A 13,302-nucleotide genomic window follows, 5' to 3' on the forward strand; every position below is an offset into this window, starting at 1 on the left:
CTATAGCTCTACGGATGGGAGCACTAGGACTGGGGACCCTTTGGACCCCGAATGAATGACGGCGATACTCCAGCTCGGTTTTAGTTGTTATTGGAAATGGATGCCTGCTTCCACAGTTCTCTTTCCCCTTTAAACCAAGTGCCCTGAGACTGAGCACGGATGGTCTCTGCGAGCTGAGCCGTGGAATAAGAGGGGTCTCTTAATCCTTACCTTTGGGTCAGAAGCGCTGTGCTAGTTCCTTGGGGTCACCCCTTTACCAGGCACTTCCCCCTGGCAACGGCAGCTCTGGGGTGTCACCATGCGGAGGGCTCCCTGCCCGGAATTGGAGGTTCACTGTCCCAGGGAGTGCCTAGTGCCGTGACCCAGTGTTTCATCAGTGCTTACAACGCAGCTCCAGACTAACTCCAGGGGAAGTGGGGAAGGGAGGGCGATGCAGGACGCAGAGAGATTGCAGAATCCGAAGGCGGGATCCAAGTCAGAGCTGGGGCTCGTGGGACCGCCGGGCCACAGCTGCTGTCTAGGCAAATGGGCCCAGCTTTCTCCCCTGTGCATCTGAGCACGAGCCCCCCCTGCTCACCCACGCACGCAGGACCGCAGGACCCATCTGGAGACACAGTTAGGGGCTCTGCTGTACCTCCTCTGTCCTGAAGGCTTCTCTAAGGCTAGAGGCCCGGCGGAACCAGACTCACATCCACAAGTGCTTCCCATGGACGGCACAGGGCAGGAAGGCCTTAGCTGGGCTGTGGGGGGGCTGGCAGGTGAGTTCAACTCACTGGACTGGCAGTATTTTCAGCTGTGGCAAAAAGTCATGTGGGTTTTGTGCAAGTGAATGTTCCCTCCTTCCTTCCTTCCTTTTTAGAGAAGGGGGAGAGAGAGCGAATGGGTGCAGGGGGGGCAGGGATGCAGAAGGAGAGAGAATCTTAAGTGGGCTCCACGCTGGTCTCAATCTCATGACCCTGAGATCACAACCTGAGACAAAATCAAGAGGCTGCCGCTTGCTTAGCCAACTGAGCACCCCCCACCGGAGCACCCAGAATTTTTCACTTTCGGATAAATAGCCACAGCGCCTGGGCGGGCGAGCCCCATGAGTAGCTCTGTGCACAGATGCGGCTGGGCTGGAGCCCAGAGCCTCGCTGCCTCTTTGCGGTGAAGGGAGCTGCCCTCCTTCCAAAGGCCGCGTCTCCCAGGGGCTACAGCTGGCTGTGACCCAGGTCCTTGTCCCCACAGCGGCTGCTCATCTCCCCAGGCATGCCTGCAGCTGACTGGCTTCTAATAAAGTTGGAGAAGACTGCAGAAACCAAAATTCAGTTTTTAGATTAAATAATGGATTTTTCCTAATTTAAAAATACAAGAGGGGTGCCTGGGTGACTCTGTCAGTTTGCCTTTGATTCAGGTCATGATTATGGGGTCCTGGGATCGGTCCCACATCAGGCTCCCTGCTCAGTGGGGAGCCTGCTTCTCCCTCTGCCTGCCGCTCCCCCTGCTTGTGCTCACTTGCTCTCTCTCTGGCAAATAAATATTTTTTAAAAATATGAGAATTGAGTCAAACAGTATTTCCTTTAAAATTTTTCGAGGAATGTCGGTCAATATTGTATGATGATTTATCACATGGCTTAACCCAAGAGCTGGGCTGATCTTTTACTTGGAGTCCGTTTCCGTGGCAGCTGAGTGGCCCATAGCAACAGATTTGCCTCCTGGCCAGGCTGGCCCAGCATATGCTGTGAAGAGGGTTTGCTTGTGCTGAAGAGCCTCATTTAAGAACTGGGCCGAGGGGTGCCTGGGTGGCTCAGTGGGTTAAGGCCTCTGCCTTCGGCTCAGGTCATGATCTCAGGGTCCTGAGATCGAGCCCCGCATCGTGCTCTCTGCTCAGAGGGAAGCCTGCTTCCTCCTCTCTCTGCCTGCCTCTCTGCCTACTTGTGATCTCTCTCTGTCAAATAAATAAATAAAAAAATCTTAAAAAAAAAAAAAAAGAACTGGGCCGAGGGGTGCTTGGGGGGCTCGGCTGGGTGTCTGCCTTCAGTTCAGGTCATGATCCCATGGTCCTGGGATTGAGCCCCACATTGGGCTCCCTGCTTGGCGGGGAGTCTGCTTCTCCCTCTGCCCATCCCCCTGCTCATGTTCTCTCTCTCTCTCTCTCTCTCTCATAAATAAATAAAATCTTGAAGAACAACTCAGGCCTTGTTCTCCTTCAGAAGGCAATTCACTGGAAATTAACCAAATTTTCTGCAAAAGTTAGTGGATTACCTTGATTTGTCTAAAGAAACGTTTACAAATGTCAACAAGTCTAGGAGCTACTTCTGTGCTTGCAGAATCCAGCGGAAGGTATTAAAGTACAAAGACACACGCCAGAGACTTGTTTTCCACATCCAAGGGCCACCTGTGATGTCGGCTTTCATCCCAGCAGCATCGTCCTCCTGCCAACCAGAATGTTGACCCTGGGTAGATCATCAGTCTTTGCTGGACCCCTTTCCCAGTAAAGAATTTATAATCTCTATTCTGAAAGCCGAGGGTTCTTTTTAGTCATTTGTCTTCTGTTATTAGGGTGAAAACAGAGATATGTGAGAGAGGTCTGGGTGTTGGAGAACTATGTCCCCGTGGAACTCCTTCCACTCACCGCAATTACCTTAAGGGGATTCTCGTCCTGAGCCGACAAGGCCAGCAAACCTCTGGGCCTTCCTTTCTATGAATCTCTTCCCAGCTCACAGGATGGCTCCCTCAGTGGGATCAAGCACAAGAGCTCTAGGTTCAGTTTCCCACAGTTAAAAACAAAAGGCTGATCTCATATCAAATTCCTTAACTTAATTAGATCTGTGAAGACCGCTTTTCCAAATAAAATAGCATTTAGAAGCTCCAGGGATTAGGGCTTGACACCCTTGGGCGGCCGTCACGGAACCTACTACGGCAGAGTATCTTAACTAGTGGCAAGATCTATTTGAGAGGCAGATTTAATTGGAAGCAGGAGATGAAGCTTATTCTTCATTTCTTTTTCCTCATCTATCAGATTGGGCCCTTCTCCACTTCTCCGGATGGGTTACTGCTTCCAGTGTGTTGACGGCATCCCTCTGTCACCCAGAGACCACAGGTAGTGACGTGGGTGACAAACTGGTTAGGGGCAGGGGCAAGCAGGACAGGCCACGGCTAGAGCTGAAATATCTTCCTGGGGGAGATGCAGTGAGCAGAGGATGGAAACATCAGGAACATGGACGTGATGTTGATTATGAGCGTGGGACACAGGGGCATTCTTCTTAAACTTCCTCTTCTGGGCAGCTGTCAGAAACCCACACTGACCTCCGTGTGAAGGACAATGTACTTAGCTAGTGCTTTTGTTGTGGTTGTTATTTTTACTTATTTACTTTTTTTTTTTTTTTTCAGTAATCTCTCCATCCAACATAGGGCTCGAACTCACAACCCTGAGAGGAAGAGAAGAGTCGCACGCCCCACCAACTGAACCAGCCGGGCGCCTCAGCAGGTGCATTTGGGAGATGACACCAGCTCCTGTCTACTGAATTCATATGGAAGTGCCTGAGGCCTTCACACACATTCTGTACCCAGAAGAATCTGTGAACGAGGCCGTGAGGAAACAGACTCAGGGCCTCCAAGCAATTCAGAAGGGAGTCAGAATTCTCGCTGCAGCTCTGTCTGCCTCAAGGGTCCGGGCTGCCTGCCCCTTTATCTCAGAGGCATGTAACTCATTCTAGACTTTTTGTGGAATGTCTCTTTTCTTTACCACAGAGATTGATGGCATTTGTCTTTTCTATTTTCTGTTCTCTTAGACCAAACACTGACAACCAGGAATAAGTGGAGTATTCCAGGAGGAGTGGATATAAAAGGAAGACTTGATGAGTATTCTAAATTTGCAAGCTGTTTAGAAACAGCAGCAAAATTCCACAAGAAAGAGAGGAAAGTATCTCCTTCCCCCAGGTCATGTTCAAGCAGAGCAACAGTCTTCCCCAGAAAACCACCCCCCACTGGAGAAAAAGCCCGCAAGCAGAGGAAAGCCGACAGAAATGTCAATGTCCTATAAGAAGAAGGATCTTATGGGACATCCAGCTGACTCGGTCAGTAGAGCACACAACTCCTGATCACGAGCTTATGAGTTCAAGCCCCACGATGGGCATGGAGCCCACTTAAAACAAAAACAAAAACAAAACAACTTGGGGAGTGCCTGGGTGGTTCAGTTGATTAAGTGTCCAACTCTTAATTTCAGCTCAGGTCTCGATCTCAGGGTGGTGAGTTCAAGCCCCGTGCTGGGCATGGAAAAAATTTTTAAAAAATTTTTAAATAATAAAAAAAAGAAAAGAAAAAAGAAAGAAGAAAGATCCTATAAGAAATGTAAATTGGCAGGACGCCTGGGTGGCTCAGTGGGTTAAGCCTCTGCCTTCAGCTCAGGTCATGATCTCGGGGTTCTGGAATCGAGCCCTGCATCAGGCTCTCTGCTCAGCAGGGAGCCTGTCTCCTCCTCTCACTCTCTGCCTGCCTCTCTGCCTACTTGGGATCTCTGTTTGTCAAATAAATAAATAAAATCTTAAAAAAAAAAAGAAAGAAATGCAAATTGGCGGGGGGTTGCTGCCTGGATGGCACAGTTGGTTGGGTGTCTGACTCTTGGTTTCATTCGGCTCAGGTCGTGATCTCTGGGTCATGAAATCGAGCCCTGCATCAGGCTCTGCACCCAGTGGGAAGTCTGCTTAATATTCTCTCTCCCTCTGCCCCTGCCCACCCATAAATAAACAAATATTACAAAAAAAAAGAAATGTAAATTGGGTTGCTCAGCCATTGGTAAGCATCAGAAAAACCCCAGACTAAAGAAATCCTATTATGTAGTGATTGTGGGAAAGCCTGTGTCAGAAGCCACACCTTCTAGCACCTGAGGAAACACGCAGGAGGGAAGCCCTTACTCAGCTCTGGAAAATCCATCATGGGGAGAACTCCAGCACACTGACTGTGGAAAAGCCTCGAGGCAGAACGCGCCTCACTGATGTCAGAGAATTTGTTCTCTGGGGAGACCATATAAATGGGAGCAGGGGAAAGCCTTCAGGAATTGCTCACAGCTTTCTCAACGCCAGAGGTTCCACACTGGAGGGAAAGCTTTCAGAAACCAAGTCTGATCACACACACCGGAGGGCGCACACTGGGGAGAGACCTCACACGGTGTTCACTGTGGGAAAACTGTGGGGGATCAGGTCTTCTCACAGGACAGAGAATCTGAGCTCAGAGAAACCTTATAAATGCAGCAGCTGTGGGAAAGCCTTCTGCCAGAGTCAAAGCTCGTCATCACACACCAAAACATTCTCATCAGAGAGAGGCCCCAAGTGTGTGAGCAAACCTTCTGTCTGAGTAGGGATCTCACCAAACCTCATGGTGCTGGAGAGAAGCAAACAGCAAGAAATGTTTCTCTCAAAAGTCAAGTCTTCTCACGCATCAGTGTGTCTCCGCTGGAGAGAGACCTCGTGGCTGTGCCGGGTATGACAGAGCATTGCGCCCTGACAGGGCTCTCAGCAGACACCAGTGGGGCCAGGCTACAGAGAAACCCTATAGATGTCGCACGTGTGAGACCGCTTTCAGCCAGAGCTTGAGTCCTATGATCATCAGTACCACACGAGAGAGAGGCCCCAGGTACGTGGTCAGTGCGAGAGAAACTTCTGTGTCAAGAGAGACCTTAGCTGGGCACCTGGGTGGCTCAGTTGATTAAGCATCTGACTCTTGATTTCAGCTCAGGTCATGATCTCAGGGTCCTGGGATCGAGCCCTACATCAGGCTCCCTGCTCAGTAGGGAGTCTGCTTCTCTCTCTGCCAGCCACTCCCCCTGCCTGTGTGTGTGCTCTCTCTCTCCTTCAAATAAATATATAAATCTTAAAAAACATTAAAATAAAATTAACCCCAAAAAGTGTATTGTGCTTGGTGTATGCAATAAATCCCATTTTAAAAAAAAGATTTTATTTATGAGAGACAGAGAATGAGCAGGGAGAGGAGCAGAGAGAGGGAGAGGCAGACTCCCCACTGAGCCAGGAGCCCAATGCCAGCCTTTATCCCAGGACCCCGGGATCGCGACCTGAGCCAAAGGCAGACACCTAACCATCTGAGCCACCCAGGTGCCCCAAATCCTCCCCCCTTTTTTTTTAACAAAAAAAGGCTAACAGATATTTGAATCATATTCTGCAACTGTGGAGTCTATCTTTGGAGGAAATTAAGAGTATGTTAAAGACAGAAGATACCTTATGGTGGCTCAAAAGTTTTTCAAAACTGGGAATTCCTCTTATAACAGACGAGATTAATCTGAAACAGTCTATAAATGGTCTTTAAAAATGACTTGAGGGATGTCTGTTGTGTCTAGAAAGACACCACAGGACCTTCCCGGTGTCCTTCTAAGCCGTGAACTGCTCGTGGGGAGACTCCCACTGAACGGTTAGTAGCGCGTCCTGGGCTCACACCCCGCACAGCCTCTAGGCAAACACTTGGCCCAATGCCAGCTTCGAAGCCTCACAGAACTCTTATCAAGTAACTCCTATTCACAGAAGTGACAGCTGGGGCTTCAAGAAGGCGAGTTGTTTGCTGAAGGGTCCACTCCCAGCAAGTCAAGGGACACGGCTAGGAATATCTTACTCTCAAACCCGTCGTGCTGGCTCCGGGCAGACTCGGACCGTCTCTGAACAGCAATCCTCAGCGGTGGTTAAGCTGCCCATCTCAGCATCTGCTTCGGTTTGTGGTAAGGTTGGGCACCGAGAACAGTCTGTGAAGTCAAGACGAGTGGGAAATGGCTGGATAGGTAATGCCACAAGGTCCAGGATCTGATTGGACAAAAGTTTGTCTCAGTTCCAGGGTGCCTGGCTGGCTGGCTCAGGCAGTAGAGCATGTGACGCTTGATCTCAGGGTCATGAGTTTGAGCCCCGTGTTGGGTGAGGAGCCTACTTAGGGGGTGAGCCTGGGTGGCTCAGTGGGTTAAGCCTCTGCCTTCGGCTCAGGTCATGATCCCAGGGTGCTGGGATCGAGCCCTGCGTCGGGCTCTCTGCTCAGTGGGGAGCCTGCTTCCTCCTCTCTCTCTGCCTGGCTCTCTGCCTGCTTGTGATCTCTCTCTGTCAAATAAATAAATAAAATCTTAAAAAGAAAAAAAGGTGTCTCAGTTCCACCAGGACACGATCACATTTCGAGTTCATTGTGCTATTCACTCGAAATAAATAACTCAATAAATATACCGGGTCCCTGTTGCTTTTCCAGTCGCAGCAAACTAACAAAGGAACGGCTCATGTTTAGGACACATCAATTTCATTTCTGATCCTGATTTTTCTCTGCTGCTGTCCAACATGAGTCCTTGGTGTCAGAGGGAGCCCTTGTCCGCGGGAGTCAGACCACAGACCATGGACAACTCGGCTGGAGCCCTCCTGTGGCTCACGCTCACTCGCTCACTCGAACTGCAGGGGACTGCCAGCCGGTACATGACACGCCCCCACGTCAGTCGGAGGAGAGACGCAGACCAAGAGCTTTCCTGCAGCAGAGCGGCTTGGCAGATTGCTGGGGCCTGGCCAGGTGAGTGTGAGACCCACAGGGCAGGCCGTCAGGAAGGGAGGCCGCACACCCGCTCAAGCTACTAAAGCCGTTGCCCACAGGCGGAATTCCCTCTGGGAAAGGAGCTGTGCTCTGAGGCTTCCAGGGGCTTGACTCAGTCCCACCCAGGTTACCAAGGAGATCGCGCTTAGAGCTCTGATCACAGGGACAAACTACACGCCCCTTAGTCTTTGGTTGAACAGTCGTCCCGACAAGCCGACACATGAAACCATCACATCCCCTTACCTCTTGGACCTGCCTTTCTCCTGCTTCACCCCGTTCTTTGCTGACCGGTTATCTCTGGCCCCGTTTGAACAGGGGCTCCAGGGACGGCTGGGTTCCTGGCTGTACCCACAGGCCTCCCCCAGGGCCCAGGAAGCTGCTTAACAAATATATATATACATATATATATATTTAAAGATTTTATTTATTTATTTGACAGAGATCACAAGCAGGCAGAGCAGTAGGCAGAGAGAGAGGGGGAAGCAGGCTCCCCACTGAGCAGAGAGGCCGATGCAGGGCTCCATCCCAGGACCCTGAGATCATGACCTGAGCTGAAGGCAGAGGCTTAACCTACTGAGCCACCCAGGCGCCCCTGCTTAACAAATATTAACTGAATAATGAGTGTGCAGCCTTTCAGGCAATGCTTGAACCTCTGCCTTAACCCTCGGCCTCTTTCTGAACTTCCCCACCCCCGTGACTGGCGGCTCGCGCATCCCGGATTTCTCCACCGTGAAAGACTCCCCTCTCTCCACCCTGCAAGCTCCTCTCCTGTACAGGGACGTGCGCTGGCCAGCAGAGCCACTCGTCCCGTTTTGGTGAGTTTACTTCTGTGGTTGGAGGCCCAGCAAGTCGCGTTCTCCTCCCGGGAGCTGCGCCTCTCAGCCTCAGCTCCCTGCAGCCATGACCCCAACGGCCACCCTGGCCGTAAGGTGATGGGTTTAGACAGGGAGCTCCCAGTCATGGGCCACAGGGATTCAGGGGGTCCGGAGACGTCCGCAACGGGGGTGCGTGTTCTACCAAGCAAGCGGCAGGGAGAGGACTGGATGAACAGGCCGGGAAGCGAGCACGCTGTGGCTTTCCCACTTCCACGGGGCATCCACCGTGCGCACTGCCAGCTGGCCGGCAAGGGGAGTGAAGTCGGGGTTCCCAAACTTGGTTATGCATCGAAATCCCCCTTGGGTCAAGGTGTGGGTGTGTAGGGAACCTGTGCATTGCAGGCCCTGCCCGCAAAGGCCTGACCCCACCTGGGCAGCGTGGGGGTGTGCTCGGATCCAGAAGTCAGACCGGTGTGTGGCGCAGCACCACAGTCTGCAGCCTCTGGGGTCGGAGGGGGCCAGAGGAGCGAGTCTCGCACTGCCTGGATGGGGGTCGCTGGGGAGGGCCACACCCCCACACACACCACCCCCACCTCCAGCCCCCTGGGTCTGGAGGTTGGTCAGGCAGGGGAGGGGCTGTCGCAGTGGTCCCCGTGCTCCCCACGTGTGCAGTCGGTCTGACCGTCTCCCGCTTCTGCGCCGGGCTGGGGCGGGGGGCCCTCTCCATCTGGCAGGACGTGTGGGCTCCGCGGGACCCCATCACCAGCTCCGCACCCCTCTGATCAGCATCCCCCCCCAACCAGGGCTTCTCAAGCCCTCTTCCCTACCTGTCAGCCCTGCCTTTCCCATACAACGTCCTTCCTATCTCACCAAATCTACCTGCCCTTGAACATCAGGAGCCCGTCAAGTGCACTGTGTTCCGCACTGGACATACATTATTTTGTCTACTCAACAATCCACGAGGCACTTACTTTAAATTTTAAAATGTTTTAAAATGAGGGCATCTGGGTGGCTCAGTGGGTTAAGCGTCTGCCTTTGGCTCAGGTCATGATCCCAGGGTCCTGGGATGAGTCCCCTGCAGGGCTCCCTGCTCAGCGGGGGGCCTGCTTCTCTCTCTGCCTCTCTCTTTCCCTGTCTCTCCTGAATAAGTAAAATCTTTAAAGAAAAAAAAATTTTTTTTAAATGATCGAGCAGTGAGTTTTTCTTCTGTTTTCCAGTTCTACGAATTTCAGCACATGTGTACAGATTCACGGAACCCCTGCAGAACAGCCAACTTTTCCAGAACGGCTGTACCATTTTCTATTCCCACCAGCTACGGTTTCTTGGTACACGGGGAGGGATAATTTTATGTGGCAGTGTGACTGGGCTACGGGATGCCCAGAGAGCTGGTAAGACATTGTTCCTGGGTGCATCTGTGAGCCAGTGTGAGCAGGCATCAGCTTCTGGGCTGAGGGCCTCAACAGAACAAAAAAGCAGAGAACAGGTGCATTGCCTCTCTCCCTCTCTTCCCTCCCTCCATCTCATCCATCCTCCGCCCTCTGGCATCGGGGTTGTCCTGGCTTCTCAGGCCTTCAGACTCTGGGAGTTACACCGGCCCTTTGGACTCAGACTGAATTACACCATGAGCCTTCCTGGTTCTAGAGCTTGTAAGTGGGATATCATGGCGCAGGAGCTAATTCCCATGATAAGTCCCCTCTTCTGTATCACTCTATATCCTATCGTTTCTGCTTTTCTGGAGAACCCTAACTACTGACACCCAAAGCATAAGGAACCAAAAGATAAATGGACAAACTGGACACCACCAAAATTACAAACTTCTGGCTTCAAATGACACCATTAAGAAAGTCAAAGGCGGGGCGCCTGGGTGGCTCAGTGAGTTAAGCCTCTGCCTTTGGCTCAGGTCATGATCTCAGGGTCCTGGGATGGAGCCCCGCATCGGGCTCTCTGCTCAGCGGGGAGCCTGCTTCCCCCCCACCCCACAGACTTGTGATCTCTCTGTCAAATAAATAAATAAAATCTTTTTAAAAAAAGTCAAAGGAGAACCTATAGAATGGTAGAAAATTTTTGTAAATCAGGCATATCTGATAAGGCTTGCACCTAAACTGTATCCTACAACTCAATAATAAAAACCCAACCAATTAAAAGACAGGCAGAGGGTCTGAATAGACATTTATCCAAAAAAAAAGAACACAAATGGGGGTCACCTGGGTGGCTAGGTTGGTTCAGCAGCTGCCCTTGGCTCAGCTCAGGATCTCAGGGTTCTGGGATCTAGCCCTGCGTCAGGCTCCCCACTCAGAAGGGAGTCTGCTTCTTCCTCTCCATCTGCTGCTTGCCCGCATACAGGTGGGGCTCTCTTTCGTATAAATAAAATCCAGGGGGGAAAAAAGATACACAAATGGACTATAAGCAAGGGGAAAGATGCTCACCATCGCTAGCCGTCAGAGAAATGCAAATCAAACCAGAATGAGAGCACTTCATGCCCAAGTAGAACTGCTATAATAAGGATAGTGGCAAGGGCCGTGGAGGATACAGAAAAATCAGAAGCCTGTAACTGCTGGTGGGCATGTAACATGGGACAACCACTTGGGAAGAGTGTCTGGCATTCTCTCAAAAGGTTACATAAAGCATTTGACCCAGAAATTCCTATCCTGAGTCTATATACCCAAGAGAAATGAAAACACACATCCGGACAAAAACCGGTACATGACGTTCATCGCACATCATTCTTAATGGCCCAAACGTGGCAACAGCCCCAAATGCCCCCCAGCGGAGGAGAGAATGAACAGACTGGCAAATGCATACAATGGAGGGTTGTTCAGCCGTTAACAAGGATGAAGTGTAGATTCACGTGGCAACACACACGAATGAAGCTTGACATCGTCATGAGAAGCCAAAGAAGCCAGACACAACAGGCCTCCTATTGTGCCATGGCGATCCCATTCACGGGAGAGGTCCAGAATAGACAAATCCAGAGAGACAGACAGTGGATGGGTAGTTGCCAGGGGCTGAGGGAATTGGTGGGGGGGGGGGGCGGGAGTGACAGCCAAAGGGTATGGAGTCTCTTTTTGGGGTGATGAAAATGTTCTCAGATTGATTCTGGTGATCCTGGAGAGCTCTGAATACTAAAAACCACCGAACTATACACTTCCAATGGGTAAACTGTGCAGTGAATGGGTGGTAATACAGTGGGTATTTAAAAACACAAGCACAGGGGTGTCTGGGTGGCTCAGCGGTTTAAGTGCCTTCAGTTCGGGTCATGATCCTGGGGTCCTGGGGTGGAGTCCCGTTTCTCCCTCTGCCTGCTGTTCCCTCTGCTTGTGCTTGATGTCAAATAAATAAATAAGTCTTTAAAAAAATAATAAAAATAAAAGTAAATAAACACACAACCACACACAAATAAACCCAAGCCAGCAAGCACACAGAGCCTTTGCCAAGGGGTGAGCCTTGGTGGAGCAGCAGGGATCCACACTGAGGTGAACCCTGGCCCCTGAATGTCTACACAGCCTGCTTTTCTTTCTTTTTTTTTAAGATTTTATTTATTTGAGAGAGTGAGCCTGAGCAGGGAGAGGAGCAGAGGGAGATAATCTCACGCAGACTCCAGGCCGAGGGTAGAGCCCAGTGCAGGACGCTGAGATGATGAGCTGAGCCGAAATCAAAAGCTGGTGGCTAAAGCCAAGAGTCCCCCGGGCGCCCTTCGTGCTGCTGCTCAGGAGAGGCTGCTTATGAGGGTCAGACGCGGCTTGACATGAAAAGATTCATGCCATCAGCTACCCTTGTGTGTATTAAAGGCAGCCAAATTTTCCGTTTTGTTTTTTTTTTTTAAGGCAGCCAGATTTTCTGTCAGGATTTCAAGTGGATCAAGGATCCACGATTTTGTAGGAGAAGAGCCCCTCACATCTGATGATCTGACTTTCAGAACGCAGAGCCCTTCCTAGATCGCAGTGCCCTCGCTCGTCCTGGAAGGCAGCCAGCAGTTCCTCCTCACGTTGCTGGGGAGAGTAAGGAGATGAAGCCGGGGCTGGGGGCTCCAAACGCCTTTGTGCCTCACGGCACCATTTGCTGTGCGCCTGGGGGGCTCCCCGCTGTCCCTCCTTCCTTCCTTCTTTCCTGAGGAAAGGGAATAGAGATGGGGACAAGAATAGTAACTACTATCACAGAATTGTGATTAGGACTGAATTAAGTGACATATAAAGTACTTAGAACAATGCCTGACACATAGTAAGTGCTCAATGGATGTTATCTCTTCCTACTTTTTTTTTTAAGATTTATTTATTTTTTTGGGGGGAGGGGCCCAGGGAGAGGAAGAGAGAATCCCAGCAGACGTCCCACTGAGCATGGAGCCCTTCAGGGGGCTTGAACTAATGATCCTGAGACCTGACCTGACCTGAAATCAAGAGTCGTCACTCAACCAACTGAGCCACCTAGGTGCCCTTATTTTCACTTTCTTAATATATATTTTTTTCATTTTTAAGACTTTATTTTTATTTTTTTGACAGAGATCACAAGTAGGCAGAGAGGCTGGGGACGGGGGGGAAGCAGGCTCCGTGCTGAGCAGAGAGCCCGATGCGGGGCTGGATCCCAGGACCCTGGGATCATGACCTGAGCCGAAGGCAGAGGTTTAACCCACTGAGCCACCCAGGCACCCCAATATTTACTATTTTCTGATTAAGAAAACAATGCTTATTTGTGGTAGGAAAGTGTGAAAATGTAGGGGAAAACACCACAGTGAGGGAGTCAGATACATGAACCAACAACAAGCACAAGAGTACACAACAAGATGCAGAGGTGGCTCATGGGAAATGAACTTGAGGGGTGGAGGGTGGGGGGAGGGATGGGCACAATTCCTGGAAAAGCTCCACAGAAAAGGTGAAGCTCTTGAGGTTTGCAAAGGTGCACAGGGGTGCAAAGGGGTTTGTTGGGTGGACAAGGAGGGGTGGGCCTTCAC

Source organism: Lontra canadensis, unplaced genomic scaffold (genome assembly GCF_010015895.1).
Source record: "Lontra canadensis isolate GAN:19392208 unplaced genomic scaffold, GSC_riverotter_1.0 scaffold45, whole genome shotgun sequence".
NCBI classification, from domain to species: Eukaryota; Metazoa; Chordata; class Mammalia; order Carnivora; family Mustelidae; genus Lontra; species Lontra canadensis.